This window comes from Vigna radiata, chromosome 2, assembly GCF_000741045.1.
Source record: "Vigna radiata var. radiata cultivar VC1973A chromosome 2, Vradiata_ver6, whole genome shotgun sequence".
Classification (NCBI taxonomy): Eukaryota; Viridiplantae; Streptophyta; class Magnoliopsida; order Fabales; family Fabaceae; genus Vigna; species Vigna radiata.
In genome coordinates, this window is record NC_028352.1 from 20,252,171 (window position 1) to 20,267,239 (window position 15,069).

Below are 15,069 nucleotides of genomic sequence, written 5' to 3' on the forward strand. Positions count from 1 at the left end.
GGTTTTAGTGCAGGAAGGTTTTTAGGTATTAAATTTTTATATATGTTGGAAACTGGTGATGGAAATAATCATGGTGCAGCAGTAGAATTTTGTCGTGTAGTGCTGGATGTATGGTGGATGGATTACTTTGAGTGGAGAGGTAGGTTGTGGTTCGGTGATTAGATTTGAATGAACATAGGCACGTGAATTGTAGATAATTTGAATAAAAATAGGACATATTGGATGCACCAATAATGGTTTTAAAGTCGAATTAGGTGTCTGCAGTTTCTTTAAAAAGGATGTTATGTGTGTTTTTATTATACCAAATGTGGATGGATTTGCTGATGTTTGGCAAATTTGCAGAATCTGTTTAGGATAGTGTGTGCTTTTTCTTATACGGAGGATGTGGATGGATTTGGTGATGTTCAGTAAATTTACAGAATCTGTTTTGGAATGGTATGAATTCGTATTTTAAAATGGGTAGTGTGTTTTTTTTTATACCGAACCAGTGAATGGATTTGATGATTGCTGATTCTGTTTTGGAATGGTATGAATTGGTATTTTAAAATGGGTGGAGTTTGTTATAAATAGTTGTGGTTAAATATAGGATTAGGTAAAATTAAGTAAATATCCTAAATTATAATTAACTATATTATAATAAATTAAAAAAATTGAGTTACGTGAGATAATAATTGAACTGTATTGTTTTAAAGTTCAATTTTTAAAAATTAAATTTATATCAATTAATTAATAATGACACTGAATTTAGTATTTAACTGTTAAACACACTCTAAATTGTAAAAATGGAACTCGTAAATAGAAGGCTTAATATCTTCAATGGTCCTCTATTTTGTCAACTAATTTCGTGTTGGAGTGACATTCAATTCTGATGCCACTTAAAAAAAAAAATAACACCTCATCACATTTTCACTCCAACACGTGGATAACACTTAACGCCGTCTATTACCACTTAACGGATGGGATACAATGTGTTCATATTTTCAAAACTTGTGACTAAATTGAGACTGTTGCAAACTTGAGGACCAAAATGAGATTAGTTGACAAAACAGAGGACCATTGGAGGTATTAAGCCTAAATAGAATATATATAATTACAGTCCTTGAACCGTAAAATTAAAAAAGATTGAGCAGATGATAGTATTCCGTTCTATATTGATAATAATTTTTTACAAAGTTATGAACTTAATTAATGATCCTAAGATGTGTATTGAGTTTGTCATTAATTTCCATCCCACTTTAATTACTAATTAAAAGATATTAGCAATTACTACTAATTACCAATATTAATAAAGATTAAGACACTATAATTTTAATTCGAATTTGAATTCTCTGTTAATTCATCCAACAAATTCAATTAGTGCTTAAATTCAAATGATAAAGCCTCACTATTCTTCATATTAATTTTTTTTTTGTAATCAAGCTATTACGGTTAATTATTCACCAATTAACACGGTGAATAAATTGGACAAAAATAAAGTAGATATTTTTCTTCAAATACTGTTTATTTTATATTTAAAGAATTTAGATTAAGCATGGTTATAGTGCAGGTGTAGTTTTAAAATGAAAACCTATGTGAGGTATCAAAGAATTCAGAATTTGTTTTATGCTTCTACTTCATATTTTCGTTTTTGCTATGTTCATTATTCATTCCCGGCTAAATCATTAGTGGAAAATATACTTATTAAATTGGTAAATTCAAATCTGTTAAAGAAATCAGATATAAAAAAAAATATGCGGTGACAATTTAATAAATAAAAATATAATTCTAGATTTATTACTTTTTAAGAGATTTAAAATAGTATTTTACATCTCTTACTTTTTTTTTAATAGACTTAAATCAACATTTTTACCTCTGTAATTTCTTTAACAGACTAAAAAAAAAAGTGTATTAACGTACTTAGAGTACATTCACGTTTTCACTTCCTCCTGAACTCTTAAAACTTTTTTCATCATGGTCAGTCATCGTATCTCTTTCATCCACGACTGTACCTTTGCCAAACAGTTTTCGCCACCCAGATCTCCACGATATTGCTGTGAGCTCCCTCCTTTTCTTTCTTCGATTTTCCATATGGTGAGAGGGGTTTTGCTCCTCCTTCTTCCTTCTTCTCAAATCTGGTTCCTCATGGAAGATCTAGCCAGACTCTGTGTATCCCATTCTGGTTAGAGTAGTCATCTCGTGCGATGCAGGTTTCATCTTCCTTTCTTTTGCTATTTTTAATTTCCCATTTTTGATTAATTGTTATTTAGTTTTTTGGTTTTGACTTAAGGATGAAGAAGGTAGTAAAAATATTCTTGGTGTGATGATAGATCTGTCGTTTATTGTTTATTGTTTATTTGAATGGAAGATTGTTTGGTGATTTAAGAGGTAGAATAAGAATATAATGTTGGTTTGTGTGCTAGGTCTGTTAAATGGGAGTAGAAAATATGAAAATGGTGATAGAGAAAAGGAATGGAGTGGGTTTCACTGTAAGAAATTTTGTTCATGAAATTAAACATGAATAAAAATAGAGAACCTGTAGCTTGAAATATGCATGATGCTTGAAATATGGGAAGATTGATTTAGTTTTTTATGATGAATTTTGACTCATTGATTTTGCTTTGTTTCAGGAAGATGACGACAAAACTTGTGGAGGAGAGAGGGCTGCAATTGAAGCAAATTAATATTACGTAAAGGTACAGTGCTTTGAATTAATTTAATATAAATGTAAAGGATAGTGCTTTGAATTGATCTTATTTTATTTGCATTTCTATTTTGAGAAGACCATTTAAAAGATTGGAGCTTTGAAAATATTCTACGTATACATCCAAATGAAACTTAAAATATGCATAATAATTCATCGTACATATCATGCTTTTGGCACCATGTAATAGTTAGCTGAAACAAATTTTATTTTAAATTATTCATTGACTACTTTTACTATTAAATGATGACTTTTCTCACACTTTTAAAATTTATGTATACATTCATTTTAAATGCTTTTTGATATGATTTATTTTTTTATTTTATTTCAAAGTTTAATTTATAATTATTTAGTTAGTTTTTAAGATTACAATAGTAATAATAATAATTATTATTATTATATATAATCAGTTTTTTCTATTACTTAATAATTGAATAATTTTACACTTAGTTATTATTGATTTTTTATTATGTAAATTTAAGTATTTTTAAAAGTATTTGCATACTTAAATTTATTAATAATTGAAGTAGGTGCACATGAAATGATGACATGGAAAAAGAAGAAGAAGGTGATGTTGTGTCAAAGCTTTATGGCCATGTTGTTGTCAAGGTTGAGCAGAAACCAAAAAAATATATAATATATATGGATAAATTATGGACAAATTATGCTCATGTTTTGTTTAGATTATTTTTAAATTTAAAAGTTAAAGTTAAACTTTTGTTTACACTACACATTTTGTGTTAGACATCTTACTATTTATTTTTCATTTTGAAATTTTTATTATGTACTTGAGTGGAATAATTTGAAATATATATTATGTTCTGAAAAATTTATTGTATTTTAAGTTTTTTTTTTTCGTGATTAAATAAATAAAATTAAAAAAAAATTTAAATCTATTAGGGTCACAACATATTTATATTTACTACTATTTTTTTTTATAAATATATGAATATAAAAACAAATTTAAATTTATTATGTCACAACATTTCTCGCGGTTACGGAAACTATTGAGAAAAATATCACATACAGACAATTATTTTTGGGGGTTTTCAAAACAGTGCGATACTAGTAGGGGTTTTCACAAAACTGCTCGTACTAGCAGGGTTTCCACAAAAACCGCTGGTAATTACCAAGAGTTCCCAATACCGTCGGTACTTGTAGCGGTTTTCACGAAACCGCTGGTAATTACCAGGGGTTTTCCAAAACCGTCGGAAAATAATTTTTTTTAAAATAAAATAAAATAATATATTTATATTTAACATTCAATCAATTTTCCTTTATTATGATCTTATCCAATCAATTTATAATCAATATACCCTGTTAATGAACAAATTCAATTAAACAAACAATGAAATTCATTTCATACATTAAATTGTGTAATAATATTTAATACATTATTTGTACATAAAATTATCTAATGTAAAACTATATTTGTTGAAGAACTAGGAAAGCTTCACTTAACAAGGAAACCCTCATAATTACATGGTTTCCATAAGGAGAAACGATAATGTGATAAGTTGAAGAACATAAGCTCATGGTTGTATAGGCCTGTTGAAAAAAAAAAAAAAATCACTTCATAACACCAAACCAATCAATCCAACTAAAACTGAAATTAAATTATTATGTTGAATTATTTATGGGTTTTAGATTTGAAAGCCAATCCAATACAAAATGAAACAAACTTGTTCGTGTTTTATATCATCTATGTAAATTTAGATTATCTATCTTCATTTAGAAAATTTGTTATTATAGCTCAAGCTAAATTTTGTAGCCTCTCTAAAATTTGAACACATGTAGTGAAAATTAATTAAAGCAACTTATAATTAATCAATTAATTAAAAGCTTACTCTTATTTTTCTTTCAATTATTAAAACGACTTATACATAAGCAATTGTTAACAAGTCCTTGATGTAATAGGATGGAAAACCAAAGAATGAAACAAGATTAGTAAAATAATGATTACACTAGGGTAGAGATTTCATTAAATTTGACTACTTGACCACCCACCAGACAATAAATCAAGAGAATATTGAATCCAGTCTTTTTAAAAAATAATCGAAACCATAAGAATAAAAGAAGAAAACCAACCTGCATATCACTCTCACAAGATTTCAAGGCTAGTCCTATCCTATTTGCAATTCTTTTGAGTTGCTCTCTAACTTCAAGAACCTTTCTCTGTGAAATTTAAGCAGCCATGTCAACATCAATATTGGAAAGGAAATGAGTGCATGGCTGATGAGTCGTTATTTCTTGAACTTTACTTAGTTTATTGCACTTAAATAAACCAAGGAATTGTGTTTAATTGTTTGTTATTTCCCCGTTTTTTCGAATTCTGCTTAATTTGGTCGGAAATGCGTATTTTCACTAATTTGAATTTTCTGAGTTGATTAATTGGATTTTTGGGTGTAGGGAAATTTTGGAAACATCACTTGGAGCATTAGGAAAGGTGGCGTGATCATTCAAGACTCAACATTTAGTAATTTCCATTTTAATTAAGTTGTAATTTCGTTTATTTTAGAAACCTTAATTAGATTAGGTGTTTTTGGGTCCTTTTAGTGGCAATTTTCTAGAAGCCCATTTTGTAGGACATGTGGCTTTAGCTAGGGTTTCATTTTTAGGAGGTGGACCCCACTTTTAGTGAGGATGCTCGGCAATTTTAGTGTGTAGCCGACCACTCCTTTTTCCAAGCACACTTTTCACTTCTTCTTGGTTTTCTAGGGTTTTGTAATGACACTCTCATGGAGAACTTGCTATGTGCTTTGATTGTGACCATTTGAATGANCAAAGTTGCATATTTTCTTTGTCTCTTGCTTTCATCTTGGTTATCTTGGCTTGGTAGAAGTAGAAAANCGTCCCATTCCCCATCTCTTTTCTTGTTCTTTGAAGTTGGAAGCATGAACTTGNGAGCTTTTCTTTGCATTTTCATGGTGGTTCTTGAGTTTGAATGAAAGTNTATTTCGTTTTCCTCTTCATTTGCTGCAATACTCACGGTTTTCATTTCACTTAACTTGGTTGGATAATGAAAATGGANTTCTTGTTGAGTTTTNGNTTGAAGGAAGCTTAAGTTGATGTGTNGGTGTTGTGGNTTGGACTCTTTCTTCTTNTTTTTCGGNTTTAATGTTTGAAGCAAGATTACAACCAGAATTTTNTGTTGTTTATGGNGGCTGGACNTGCTGGACTTGAAGGGTAGGGATTCATTTTCGTTTTTTACTAAAAGCTTGAAGAAATGGGAAGGTTTGGTTGGGTCAAATGAGTAGAAGTTTGAGTTTATCATTCTTGTGTTAATTTGGCATTTGAACTTTGGTCTCTTGGGTGTATGCTCGGTGGAACGGAGGAAGAAAACATGAATGATGTGTGTTGGTAGAAGAGAAAAACCGAAAATGGAGAAAGGAAGGAGGAGAGAAGGTGCATTTATGTTTTTACCATTTTTGGGCAAACACATATGATGCTTGTTTTGACTAAGGGAATGTTTCCACTTTTGGTTTGTCTCTTGAACATGTTTCTGCCGAGAATTGATATGGTGAAGGGAGATGTTTGTGTTTGATTTTTCAATTGTCTTTGCTTACATGGCACTATGACTAATGCACTCAAGGTATCTTTCATTTGGCCTTGGTTTTTGAAACACTCTTTGCTACCTCATGTTGTATCTCTTGGCAATTTGTGTGTATTGGAGTGTGCTACCAGATTTTGCTGCATGGAAGGGATAAAGTGACGGTTTTGGTGCGTAGAAAGGCACATGTGTGTTGTCTTGAAAATTGGAGCACATGGACAAAAGGAGGCAACATAAGAATAGTTTATTGAAGGTTGAATTGAAGTTTGACTTTGGGAGGCTATATGACTCACGACCATGAAGGTTTTCTTGGGCCATTTGCACTTTTAAATTCATTTGTTGGATGTATTTGGTCACATGGAATGTGTAGGAAAAAGCATGTTTGATTATTCCTTTGCTTTGAATTAATTTGCATAGTAGGTTGAGTTGTTTTTAAGTGTTTGAGTTAGTGTTGCATTTAATTATTTTTAACTGTGTTGGTGTCTAGTATTTTATTTTATTTGGTTTTAATGTTGTCTTGTAATTGTGGTAGAAATAATTTAGTTATCATGCTAGCTTAAATTAGTTTGGTTGGTTATTAATGATATTGCTTTGTTTCCTTGAGATAATTGAACTGTGATTGATGTTTGCCACTCTGACTTGGTTAATGTGAAATCTATTTTTGCACTTGCAATTGGGTATACGCTTACTTGCCCAATTGGTGTTACATCTTCGCTTAGTTGATGTAACTGCATGGTGTAAATTAGATTTGACATTAACACTACGTTCGCTTAGTTCGCTTTTATGAAAACTGGGTTAACTTTTGTTTAGTTGGTTAACTTGGTTGGATTAGAGGTTTGAGTCGCAACTTTATTTTGTTGATCTGTGATTGGAAACATTGTGACTAAGTTAATGACCAACTATCTCTAGTCTATGTTTGAAACTGTTTTCTTTAGACTTGTGCTTACTTATCAGTTTGCGTCAGTGTTTTGATTTTACTTATCTGCAGTCACGAACAACTTTTCACAACCCCCCCCCCCTCGCCGCTTCGTGTTTGACTCGATTCTTGAACCGCAAAATTGGTCTTTGGGAGACGACCTAGGGGTCATTCGCTAGCTATACTGCATTTCTATATTGCACATCAAATTTGTGTGGGATGCGAACCCCATCAAATTTTGGCGCCGTTGCCGGGGACCAACGGTTCAGTTTGAGTCTTGTGTTTGTGTTGTTTGACTTGTGTTGTGTTGTGTCGTTTGAGTTTGTGACGTTTGTGTTGTCTTTTGTGTTTTCTGTGGTTTGAATTTTTGTGCTATTGCTTCAAGATTACAGGGTGTTGTGATTTAGTGCATGACTAGAGGAAATCCTGGATTTCTACCACCCTTTGATCCTGAAATTGATAGGACGTTTCATAGGTTAGTTAGGCATTCTAGGAATTTGTCTTTAGAGTCTGTTTTTGAGTCTGTTCCTTTAGATACTGTGCATCCTACTGTTGAATTTGAATCCACTGTTGAGTACTTTGTGCATACTGCATCTGTTGCATCTGCACCTGATTCTGATTCTGATTCTGTTATTTTTGAGACTGAGAACAATATGGCACAACCTCCTCCACTTCGTGAGAGAACTTTTAGGGAGATGGTTGCACCTGATTTCCATATTGAAATCTTGTGCATCCAATATCCTGATGAGGATGTTCCATTTGTTCTCAAGACTGGACTAATCCAATTGTTGCCCAAGTTTCATGGTCTTGCAGGTGAGAGTCCACATAAACATCTGAAGGAATTTCACATTGTTTGTTCCACCATGAAACCACCTGATGTTCTTTAAGATCATATTTTTCTGAAAGCATTCCCTCACTCATTGGAAAGTGCTGCTAAGGATTGGTTGTATGGTTTGGCGCCTAGATGCGTTACTAGCTGGGATGATCTGAAGAGATTGTTCTTAGAGAAATTTTTTCCAGCATCCCGGAGCACAGCTATTAGAAAAGACATATCTGGGATTAGGCAGCTTGAAGGAGAGAGCTTGTATGAGTATTGGGAGAGATTCAAGACACTGTGTGCAAGCTGCCCTCACCATCAGATACCTGACCAACTCCTTCTTCAGTATTTCTATGAGGGTTTGAACAACATGGATAAGGGTATGATTGATGCTGTCAGTGGTGGAGCTCTTGGAGACACCACACCTGTTGAGGCTAGGCAATTGATAGAGAAGATGGCCTCCAACTCCCAGCAGTTTAGCGTCAGGAGTGATGCCATTGTGGTGAGGGGCGTACATGATATTGGCGCCCAGTCTTTATTAGTTGTTGAGAGAAAATTGGAAGACAAGATTGATTCGCTTATGAAGTTGGTGACACAGTTGGCAACCAACCCGAGACCTGCAGCTCCATCTGCATCTGTTGCACGACTATGTGCTATTTGTCCTTCCAATGACCACTACACAGATGCTTGTCCCACTTTGCAGCACTCCGTTGCTCATGATGCACCTCAGGCTTATGCTACTAACATCTACAACAACAGGCAGCCACAACAGCAAAATCATGACTTGTCCAACAACAGGTACAACCCAGGATGGAGGAATCACCCCAATCTTAGATTGAACAATGCGCCACATCATCAGCAACAACAGGCACCCCCTTTCCAGAATGCTGGTGGACCTAACAGATATGTGCCTCCACCTATGCAACAAAATCAGAGGCAACAACAACAACAGCAGCAACAAGAGGCACCTACTCAACCAGTTGTCCAATCTTCTACTTCTTCTAAGCCTTCATTGGAAGAGTTAGTGAGACAGATGACTATGCAGAACCTGCAGTTCCAGCAAGAGACTAAAGCTTCCATACATAGTCTCACTAACCCGATGGGTCAGATGGCCACTCAGATAAATCAGGCACAATCTCGAACCTCTGATAAGTTACCATCCCAGACTGTGTAGAACCCGAAGAATGTGAGTGCCATTACCCTCAGATCGGGGAAGCAGACTGTTGTGCCTTCAGAGCCTACTCCTAACATCTACACCCACACCTGCTACTTGTCATAGGGATGAGGATCCAGTTGGTCCAAGCAGGACATTTGAGATGGGTGGATCTTCTTCTTCTAGTGGTTCTTCTTCTCCAAGTGGACCTTCTTCTTCTGCCACCACCACCACCACCGGCGTGCCTTCTCCTTTGCATGATCGGCCTATCCCTCTTCCTTTCCCTTCAAGGGCACTCCCGAGCAAAAAGACGGAAGAGGTGGATAAGGAGATATTGTAGACCTTCAGGAAGGTAGAGGTGAACATACCTCTACTTGATGCGATCAAACAGATTCCGAGGTGTGCCAAATTCTTGAAGGAAGATGAAGGGCAATGAAAGAATCAGCATGGGTAGGAATGTATCAGCGCTTATTGGTAAGTCGGTCCCGCACATCCCTGAGAAGTGCAAGGACCCAGGTATATTTTGCATTCCCTGCGTGATTGGAAATAACAAATTTGAGAATGCCATGCTTGATTTAGGTGCTTTTGTGAATGTCATGCCATTGTCTATATATGCATCTTTTTCTCTTGGTCTGTTACAACCTACGGGTGTGGTCATTCAGTTGGCCAATAGGAGTGTTACCCACCCAACTGGTTTCATAGAGGATGTCTTGGTCAGGGTAGGCGAACTGATTTTCCCTGCGGATTTTTATGTTTTGGAGATGGAGGAGGGATTCTCTCATGGATCCGCTCCCATTATCCTAGGTAGGCCATTTTTGAAAACTGTCCGGACCAAGATTGATGTGTACGCTGGAACATTGTCTATGGAATTTGCTGATATTGTTGTTCACTCTAATATCCTAGATGCAATGAAATTTCAAGCTGAGGACCATTCTGTTTTTAGGATTGATGCATTGGATAACACTATTGATGAATTTGTTGTTGATGACTTCTACTCTTTGCATGAGAAAAAGCATTCTTTTCTATCTTCTTTACATCCATGCATTCAGTCTGGATTTGAATCAGGAGTTGAGAATGATGCTGAGTTTGATGTTGATGTTGATATGGATTGTGATGTCCAGGATGTTGATGATATGCTTGATATTCATGATATTCTTGATACATCTGTATTGGACATTTATTTGGATTGTGATGAGTTTGGTGTCTTGCCTTTACCAGTAAATTCTTTAGAGTCAGAATGCATTAACACTGTTGCAGGAAGTACACTTCAATCTGACTTGCAGGAACCCACTCTTGAGCTGAAACAGCTCCCAGATAACCTCAAGTATGTGTACTTGGAGGAAGATGAGAGGAAATCGGTGATCATTTGTACCTCCCTTGATTCCGTTCAAGAGGAGAAGTTGCTTGGTGTGCTGAAGAAGCATAAGAAGGCCATAGGTTGGAGTTTGGCTGACATTCGTGGTATTAGCCCATTGACGTGCATGCATAGAATTCTTCACGGACGTGATTAAGAAGTAGGTGACGAAGCTTTTGCAAGTTGGGATCATCTATCCTATTTCAGACAGTCAGTGGGTGAGCCTCATTCATGTTGTGCCCAAGAAAACTGGCCTTACTGTCGTGAAGAATGAGAGGGATGAGCTTATCCTCACAAGAGTGCAGAACAGTTGGAGAGTCTGCATTGATTACAGGAGGCTTTTCCAAGCAACCAAGAAGGATCACTTCCCCTTGCCATTCATTGATCAGATGCTGGAGCGCCTGACAGGTAAGTCTCATTACTGTTTCCTTGATGGTTTTTCTAGTTATTTCCAAATTAATATTGCTCCTGAGGACCAAGAAAAGACCACATTCACCTGCCCCTTTGGCACTTTTGCCTATAGGAGGATTCCTTTTGGCCTATGCAATGCCTCTAGTACCTTCTAGCGGTGCTTGCTCAGTATTTTTAACGACTTTCTTGAGAGCTGCATAGAGGTGTTTATGGATGATTTCACTGTTTATGGGTCCTCTTTTGATGAATGCTTAGATAGTCTGGAGAAAGTGTTGAATAGATGCATAGAAACAAACCTTGTTCTCAATTTTGAGAAATGTCACTTCATGGTTGAACAGGGTTTGGTTCTAGGGCATATTATTTCTGAAAAGGGAATAGAGGTAGATCCTGCTGAGATGTCTGTGATTTCGCAGTTGCCTTACCCCTTTTGCGTGCGAGATGTGCGATCTTTTCTTGGACATGCAGGTTTCTACAGGCGCTTTATAAAGGATTTCAGCAAGAAGGCGCTTCCCTTGTCCAGACTACTGCAGAAGGATATTGACTTTGCTTTTGATGACATATGCAAGCAGGCGTTTGATTGCCTGAAGGAAGCTTTGACCACCACCCCGATCATTCAGGCACCGGATTGGACAACCCCATTCGAGCTCATGTGTGATGCGTCCAACTATGCATTGGGGGTTGTTTTGACGCAGAAGATTGACAAGTTGCCGAGAGTGATCTACTATGCTTCNCGCACTTTGGATGCTGCCCAAGCAAATTACACCACAACTGAGAAAAAGTTGTTGGCAATTGTTTTTGCCCTTGATAAGTTTAGGTCATATTTGCTTGGATCGCCTGTTATTGTGTATACTGACCATGCAGCTCTGAAGTTTCTGTTGAAAAAGGCTGAGTCAAAGCCAAGATTGATCAGGTGGATGCTTCTACTCCAAGAGTTTGACTTGCAAATCAAAGACCGGAGTGGAGCACAAAATTTGGTTGCAGACCTCCTCAGCAGGATTGAGAGAGCTGAGGATGAAGCTAATGTGTTGCCCATCTAGGATGATTTTCCTGATGAGAGTTTGTTTATGATTTCTTATTCTCACCCTACTCCTTGGTTTCCGCATATTGTTAATTATTTGGTTGCTTCTGTTTTTCCTCCATTAGCATCACGTGCTCAAATTGCTAAAATTAAGAGTGATGCTAAGTATTATGTTTGGGAAGTTGTGCAGTGACTAGGTTACTAGGAGATGCATTCCGGACCATGAGATTGACTCGGTCCTGCAGTTCTGTCATGCCTCCTCACCTAGTGGTCATCTTGGGATACAGAGAACAACTCGCATAGTGCTAGATTGCGATTTCTAATTGCCTTCCATCTTCAAGGATGCGGAGAGGATTTGCAGCACCTGTGAGCCTTGTCAAAGAGTAGGAGGATCACTTACACAGAGACAACAGATGCCTCAACAGCCTATGCTGTTCTGTGAGGTGTTTGACGTTTGGGGTATCGACTTTATGGGTCCTTTTCCTGTTTCTTTTGGTTTCTCTTATATTCTCCTTGCTGTGGATTATTCTTCAAAATGAGTGGAAGCTAAAGCCACCAGGACTAATGATGCTCGGGTTGTAGTACATTTTGTTAGATCTCACCTCTTTTGCAGGTTTAGAGTGCCTAAAGCTATTGTTAGTGATCAGGGAACCCATTTTTGCAACAGATCCATGCAAGCTTTGCTCAAGAAATATGGGGTGACGCACAGAGTTTCTACACCATACCACCCCCAAGAAAATGGGCAGGCTGAGATCTCTAATTGGGAAATTAAGAGAATTTTGGAGAAGATTGTCCAGCCCAACAGGAAAGATTAGAGTACCAGGTTGGATGATGCTCTTTGGGCTCACAGGACTGCCTACAAAGCACCCATTGGGTTGTCTCCCTATCGGGTTGTCTTTGGAAAGACATGTCATTTATCAGTTGAGATTGAGCATAGAGCATAGAGCATATTGGGCTGTGAAGTCTTACAACTTCTCCATGGATCAGACTGGAGAGGAAAGAAAGTTACAACTGAATGAATTGGATGAGATTCGATTGGAGGCATATGAGAACTCGAAGTTATACAAAGAAAGGACCAAGAGGTTCCATGACAGTTCCATTGTAAGAAAGGACTTCGAGGTTGGCCAGCAGGTTTTGTTGTATAACTCCAGGCTCGGACTCATGGGTGGTAAGTTGAGATCGAAGTGGATTGGACTTTTTGTTGTGACTAATGTTTTTCCTTATGGTACAGTTGAGATCCAAAGTCCTTCCACAACTAAAAGCTTCAAGGTGAATGGGCACAGATTGAAGCCTTTCCTCAGCAATCCTTCTTCGTTGGATGCAGTGGTGGAGGAGACGTGTTTGGTCGACCCCACCTACCCTTCCCTCTGACTCAAGGAGTTTCTTTTCTCCTTTCCTCCTCACTTTTATTGCACTTTGTCTATATCTGATGACTGTTCTGATTGTTTGATCTGCTGATTGTGACACACTGCAGACATTGTGTTGTTTAAGTGTGGTTTCTTTGTTTTGTTTCTTTGTTTATGTTTTGGTTTACATGTAGTTTGTTGTGTCTTGTGTACAGTGTTACATGTTTTTCATGAGTTCTGGACTTTCATTAGGTTGTCAGTTTTCCTTCACCTCATTGATACTCTGATTTGTTGGATTCCTTGCTTTTCTCTGCTTGGAAGATGAGCATGATGTTTGAGAGTTGAATTGAGTGTAACTGTATTACCTGTGTGAGATTTGAGCCATTTGATGATGTTTCTTGTGTGATATGTCTTGATTGCTTGCACATATGCCTTGGCTTGACTCTTTTTGATGATTCTTGATTGATATTCATGTTTGGAAGTGATAAGGGCACTTTTGTTGTTGAGCCTCTCTAGCCAAATGAGCCTACCCTGTTTTCATCCATTGATAGCCCCTTTGAGCCGATGCTTTCCCCATTTCTTTGTTTTGAAGCTGATTGATGAGTCGATATTTTATTGATTCCACTTAGTTTATTGTGCTAGAATTAATCAGGGAATTATGCTTAATTGTCTGTATTTTCTCGTTTTTCCTAATTATGCTTAATTTGACCGGAAATTCTAATTTTAATTAATTTGAATATTCAGAGCTAATTATTTGCATTTTTTATTTCAGGAAAAAAAATTTGGAGATACAATTTTGGACATTAGAGGACTCATCAATAAATTCAAGACTCTCCACATGGGCAATCTAAAATTTAATTATATTGTAACTTAGTAGTATAGAATACTTTTAATCAAGCTTGTGCACATTGGGCCAAATTTTGACAAAAACATGTTGAGCCCAAATAGAAAAAATGACATGGCACCTAGGGTTTTTCAATTAGGTGGACCCCACCCTAATTTTAGGACACATGGTCCTAGGGATCTTAACCAAGCAGCCGTCACATTACATTCCTATCATTTCTTCTCTCGACAATTTTTTGAGAAAGCTACTGCCGCCACTCAATTTTATTTTTCTTGGAGACTTTGGCTTTTGGAGGGCTGGAATATTTGGGGAGATTGGAATGATATTCATGGTGAAGGGCGTTGGATGAATCAAGGAAGCACATGCTTCCAGCCGCCACTTACTCTACAGAAGCACTTTTCATTTGGCACCAACTTTCTCTCGGCATTTTGGTGATTAAAGGAGCAGCCACACACATTTTGATATTTTTATTTGTGCTGGAGCGTTACTTAGGAGAGATTTTTTGGAACATGGTTTCAACGTTGAAGGTGGATGCACTGAATTTAATTGGTTGCACGCTGTTACGTTCCTTTATATTAAAATTGTAGAAGCATTCATTTCCCTTCAATTCAAGGTGCACACCGCTGCGTTAATCTTTCTTATGGAGAAAGTGATGGTAATTGATTTCTTTTGGAGGAAGTTGCACGGTTTTATATAAGGAGGAAAAGAAGGCCTCTTAGGTTTTGCTTTCATTAGTCACGGTGAACCAAAAACACTTTTTATATTCTACATGTGAATTAAATGCATTTTTTTCTTTTTTTTTTATTTTACAATGTGAATTTTAATTAACGTATGCCTTTATCAATTTAGCATTTCTTTCGTTTTGTACATTTCCGTGGTGAATGGAAGTTATTAAATGAGCAAAATGTGTCCTTCATTTATTAGTTTAAGCATTGCAAATTTTTTTTATTTTCTTTTATTTTAAATTAGTTTAGGTTTTA

At 36.3% G+C, this 15,069-nt stretch overlaps 1 long non-coding RNA gene and 1 pseudogene across 1 annotated transcript; both read left to right on the forward strand.

Moving 5' to 3' along the window:
* Window positions 1-1,913: 1,913 nt before the first annotated feature.
* LOC106755976 lies at window positions 1,914-5,753 on the forward strand. The gene is made up of 3 exons (XR_002666020.1): window positions 1,914-2,186; window positions 2,607-2,672; window positions 5,090-5,753. It is a non-coding gene; the product is annotated as an uncharacterized LOC106755976 (long non-coding RNA).
* A 2,046-nt stretch (window positions 5,754-7,799) lies between these two features.
* Window positions 7,800-15,069, forward strand: part of LOC106753073 — a 22,323-nt pseudogene continuing 15,053 nt past the window's right edge.